Raw genomic sequence first — 6,054 nt, forward strand, 5'->3', positions numbered from 1 at the left:
TGTTAATGACCAACAGTGAATTTGCAGCTGTTTGGCTAAAACCTCAAAGGAGAAAAAAATACAATTTTGACCAAGAGGTGAAATTATCTTTTACAAGAGGGACTTAGTGGGCTTTAAATGCAGGAAAAAAACTCACAATCGCGCTAACACAGTGATCACATACATACACACAATAATCAATAGAAGCATTTGGTCTATTACCATAAATACACTGTGCATCTGTGTTAGAATAATCAGCTTTTTATCACCCCATGGTTGACATTTTGACAGCTAATAAATACTACATTTTGTTATATAGTGGATATGACACAATAGTAGATATATTGCATTGTAGATATGTCACAATAGTATATATACTATATCGTAGATATGTCACAATAGTAGATATACTATATAGTAGATATGTCACAATAGTAGATGTATTGCATTGTAGATATGTCACAATAGTAGATATACTATATCGTAGATATGTCACAATAGTAGATATACTATATCGTAGATATGTCACAATAGTAGATATACTATATCGTAGATATGTCACAATAGTAGATGTATTGCATTGTAGATATGTCACAATAGTAGATATACTATATCGTAGATATGGCACAATAGTAGATATATTATAAAGCAGATGTGTCACAATAGTATATATATTATATTGTAGATATATGTCACAATAGTAGACATATTATATAGTAGATATTATATAGTAGATATGTCACAATAGTATATATTATATAGTAGATATGTCACAATGGTGTACATATTATATAGTAGATGTGTCACAATAGTAGGTATTATATAGTAGATATGTCACAATTGTAGCTATATTATATTGTAGATATGTCACAATAGAAAGAGATGCAGGGAGCCGCTTCTCTTTTTGTCCTCCACCCTGAGTGAATGTGTGTCTAGTGCTCAGGGAATGTGAGTGTGTGTGTGTGTGTCTGTACCCGGCTGTGTGTGTTTGCGTGTGTGTGACTCTGTGAGTGAGTTTGTGTTCCCGGCTCTGTGAGTGTGTGTGTGTGTGTGTGTGTGTGAGTGTGTGTGTGAGTGTGTATGCTCGCTCAGCTACTGCATGTGTGCGTGTACCCGGCTCTGTGATTGACCTTGAGAAAGCAGGCACAGTTGGAGGAGAGTGGGCCGCAGAGGCTCGCTTTCTTTCTCTCTGAGCCCCTGCTGTGCGTCTTCCCCTGGGTAGGCGCTCGCTCTCTCTCTGGCTCCCCGCCCCACGCTCCCCGCCACCGTATCCCTGGGCTAGCATGGAGCCATCCTGATGTGCTAGCTGAATTACTCTGCTCTCCTTTAGGAGCCCCTTTCATTCTGCCAAGGTGCTCCACCAAACAAGGATTAAAAAAGCAGGGGGGTTCATCAAAGGCCTAACTATGCCGCAAGCTTTGAAAATGCATAAATAACCAAATGGTAATTCATGGGAAAGAGACAGGTGGCTTGGTGTATGATACTGTTCATGGTGTATTTCTGAATGTCTGATATGAGCGTTTATTTACCCTGGTTACCAAAGGGGCCTGGTGTGGTATTATCTAATATTGGTGACTGTTTGTTCCTCACAGTCTGCACTGTATCTCAGACTTCCTTTGTTGTTCCCCCTCTAAAGCTTCCTCAAAACACTGATGAAAGAAATATAAGAACAGTTTGATATCGAATAGAACAACCCAATACTGTAGCTGTTTGTGAATGATCTCTTGTGTGGTGTTTGTTTCTAAAGCAAACAACAAAATATAGGCTATATTTTATACATGGTTCTTTCTTTTTTTACCATCGGTTTGGAGTAGAACTGTAACAGTTTTTGTTTTCTTCGATCGTCTTAGATTACATACTGTAGCCCCTTATGTAACACCCAACAGCATTTTATTTGCAGTTCATCCCCAGCTAAAAGGAACTCATGAGTTTCTGTGTTGAGGAGGCGTTAGGGTCCATTGTTGTCACCTTTTTCTCCCTCTGCAGGGAAAAGCTGTTTCAATGTGCAGTTTAACTATCTCGGCCTGAATGATCAAGGACAATCCAGCCAGCACATTTGGTTCCTTGGAAGTTGTGGGAATGTACATTTTGGTTTCCCATTGGTTCTGGGATTGAAGCCATACATTTCCCATTGGTTCTGGGATTGAAGCCATACGTTTCCTGACAGGTAAAACGGAAGAGAACATTTAGCCTGTTCTGGGAATGTTCATTTTCAGGTTGCAAGGAGGTTCCTTAAAACTTCCACTGAATGTTGCAATAAGACTTTTAATGATCTTCTGTTCTCGATCCATGGAATTAGTCCAATGCACGACCAGGATGGAGCCAGCAGGCCATGCTTTCTTAACTGATACAAAGCTGTTCATTTTAGTCTGTTCAAACAGACCGTATTTCAAAGGAAACAACCATTCATTAAGATCAGGTATTGCCAATAAGTGGGCGTGGCCAACACACCTGAACACACTTAACAAGAGCGAGGCTAGAGAGAGTTTTGTTGATGCTGAGAACGGAATGTATGTTTTTAAATAACATTCTTAAAACGTTACTAATATTTTCTTGTGGTTTTTATGGAACGTTTTCTTATTGTTCTGAGAACATGACTTTAAATACAACCACAAGGAAACGTTATACTGAAGTACTGAAATTCCCACAGAAGTTTCTTAACGTTCTCTGAATTTGAGAACATTTCCAATGTCAAACCAGTTGGAGAACATTACCAAAATGAAATATAACAACGTTCTGTTAAAGTCATGAAATAAAGTAAGAAAATAACCTTTTTTGTCAAGTTCCTTAAATGTGCTGAGAATGTTCCAAAGCCAAGCAAGCTTTCGCTAAGCTAAGGACCCTGGGACTAAACACATCCCTCTGCAACTGGATCCTGGACGTCCTGACGGACCGGCCCCAGGTGGTAAGGGTAGGCAACAACACATCTTCCACATTGATCCTCAACACGGGGTCCCCTCAGGGGTGCGTGCTTAGTCCCCTCCTGTACTCCCTGTTCACCCACGACTACGTGGTTGTAATTAATAATCAGGCAGAAAAAGGTATAGATTCACAGGCAGGTATTTATTTCACCAGGAATCGTGGTAACAGGCAGGCAATGGTCATACACAGGTAGGCAAACAGGCAGGTGAATCAAAACTAGAACTGAAGGCTATAGCTGGTTCTCACAGACGAGCTAGGAAAAGGCTTAGTACAGTCAAAACGAACAATTCCTCACAAAGACACAAACAGAATGAACTGAAGTAAATAAGGAGCTGATGAGACCAGGTGAGTATCTAACACAGGTGAAAACAATGAATAAAAATGAAAGACAGGGCTACGTTCAAGAACATAACGAAACAGAACACAAGGTTGACTAAGAAAATAAATACAGACCTTTACAGTGGTCAAGCACGACTCCAACATAATCATTAAGTTTTCTGACAACGCGACGGTGGTAGGCCTGATCACCGGTAATGATGAGACAGCCTATAGGGAGGAGGTCAGAGACCTGGCAGTGTGGTGCCAGGACAACAACTTCTTCCTCAACGTCAGCAAGACAGAGGAGCTGACACAGTTGTAAAGAGGGCACGACAACGCCTATTCCCCATCAGGAGGCTGAAAAGATTTGGCATGGGTCCCCATGACCTCAAAAAGTTCTACAGCTGCACCATCATGAGTATTCTGACCGGTTGCATCACCGCCTGGTATGGCAATTGCTCGGCATCTGACCATAAGGTGCTACAGAGGGTAGTGCTTACAGCCGAGTACATCACTGGGGCCGAGCTTCCTGCCATCCAGGACCTCTACACCAGGCGGTGTATATGACTCCAGCCACCCTAGTCATAGACTTTTCTCTCTGGTTCCGCACGGCAAACGGTACTGGAGCGCCAAGTATTTGTCCAAAGGGCTCCTTAACAGCTTCTACCCCCAAGTCCTCAGATATAGAATTTCTTAATGTTATTCAGTTCCTTTAGTTTTGATGCCTCATGATTGAGCATAGCTCTGTTCAAGTAGAGTGTGATTTTGCTGTGATCTGATAGGGGTGTCAGTCTCTCTCTCAATCTCAAATCAATTCAAAGGTCTTTATTGGCATAGGGAACATGTTTACGTTGCCAAAGCAACTGTAATGGATAATAAACAAAAGTTAAATAAACAATAAAAAAAATACAGTAAACGTTACACACCAAAGGAATAGAGACATTACAAATGTGATATTATGGCTATATATAGTGTAGTGATGTGCAAATAGTTAAAGTACAAAAGGGAAAATAAATAAACAGCTCTCTCTCTCTCTCTCTCTCTCTCTCTGTCTCTCTCTCTCTCTCTCTCTCTCTCTCTCTCTCTCTCTCTCTCTCTCTCTCTCTCTCTCTCTCTGTCTCCCTCTCTCTCTCTCTCTCTCTCTCTCTGTCTCTGTCTCTCTCTCTCTCTCTCTCTCTCTCTCTCTCTCTCTCTCTCTCTCTCTCTCTCTCTCTCTCTCTCTCTCTCTGTCTCTCTCTTCTTCCTTCTATCCCTCTCTGTGTGTTTCAACAGTGGCGCTGCTGTTATTGATGCGTGGGTACAAAGGATTCCAGACGACCTGACTGTCATAGGATAGGCACTCCATTATTTCATGCAGTAATGTAACGAGAAGCAGTTACTATTTTCACCAGTGCAGGATGAGTCTTCCTTGCTTTTGTTTTGAGAAAACCATCTTTATCATGTAATATTCATACACTGCCCACCTGCCGTAGGACACCACGATGTAAACGCTCAGAGCCCACAATGCATGCTGGGAATATTCTCACATTGCCCCTACACGCCATAGTTCCCAACGAGGTGTCCTTTCCTCTCCTCTCCTCTCCTCTCCTTTGCACTGTATATGCGGACATAGCACAGAAAGCACAGCAGGACTAGACACCAAGAGACACATATGGTCTTAGGATTCCTCTCTTTCCCTCTTCCACAGTGCAGTAGAGTAGAGGCAAGGCAAGCACACAAGGGAGGGAGACACCAGAGGCATTTTATTAAGCAGGCAATAAACAGACGGAGACTCTGCATCTCTGACATCTAAGGCCCCCGTCCTCCAGAGTGACGCAGCCTCCTTCTCTTCTCTCGTCACTCTTTCTCCGCCGAGGATAAGAGGGAGGAATATAACAAGAGCAATAACCCTGCTCAGGAGGGAGAGAGGGCGAGGGAGAGATGGCGGGAGGGAGGGAGGAACAAGAGAAAGTGGTAGGAGGGGTGTCGTAAAACAACGAAGCGAAAGCTCCCTCAGTCTGCCTGCCTGCCTGCCTGCCTGTCTGTCTGCCTGCCTGCCTGCCTGCCTGCCTGCCTGTCTGTCTGTCTGTCTGTCTGTCTGCCTGCCTGCCTGCCTGTCTGTCTGTCTGTCTGTCTGTCTGCCTGCCTGCCTATTTGCCTGTCTGCCGTTGGTTCTATTTTTGCTGCGGTGGAAGAGGAAGAGAAGGAGGTGGCATGGAAATGCGGGCGCTGCATAATGCATGGCCCCCATGGAACCAGGTGCCCTCTCTCAGGGACCAGGGGCCTTATAATCAGATGCCTTCTCTTAGGGGCCACATCTACAGACAGACATGGCCCTTTAAAACAGGTGTGTTCTCTCAGCAGACAAAAGCCATATCTCTGGGGCCACAGACAGACAGACAGACAGACAGACAGACAGACAGACAGACAGACAGACAGACTTCCAGGACCAATCGTAGGCCTTAGACATGTCTCTTGGTTCCCTGCTTTGTCTGTGTAATGACATCACTCTCTGTGCATCAGCACTATTAGTGTGAGCAAACCAGCTAATGGTGCTGAAGGCCCTGGAAAAGCTAGAGCAAAACTATGTGGTCCTTAATTTAGCTTTGTTGTCCAATGTTCACGTCATGTCCATTTCATAGAGCCCACTTCAATGGTCATTGACTTGGAAATACACTATCTGTGGCTGAGTTGGCCCAGTGCATCCTCACTTCGATGGGCCTCATTCAGTAGCTTGTTGTCCATTAGGTCACTCAGTGTTAATGCTCAGTGAGATCCTAAGCCATTTAGATCATGTACAGTCAATCCCTACAATGTCTATTGATGCCAACACCATCTTTTTATTGTGTCTGTGCA

Source organism: Oncorhynchus keta, chromosome 7 (assembly GCF_023373465.1).
Source record: "Oncorhynchus keta strain PuntledgeMale-10-30-2019 chromosome 7, Oket_V2, whole genome shotgun sequence".
In the NCBI taxonomy this organism is placed as follows: domain Eukaryota; kingdom Metazoa; phylum Chordata; class Actinopteri; order Salmoniformes; family Salmonidae; genus Oncorhynchus; species Oncorhynchus keta.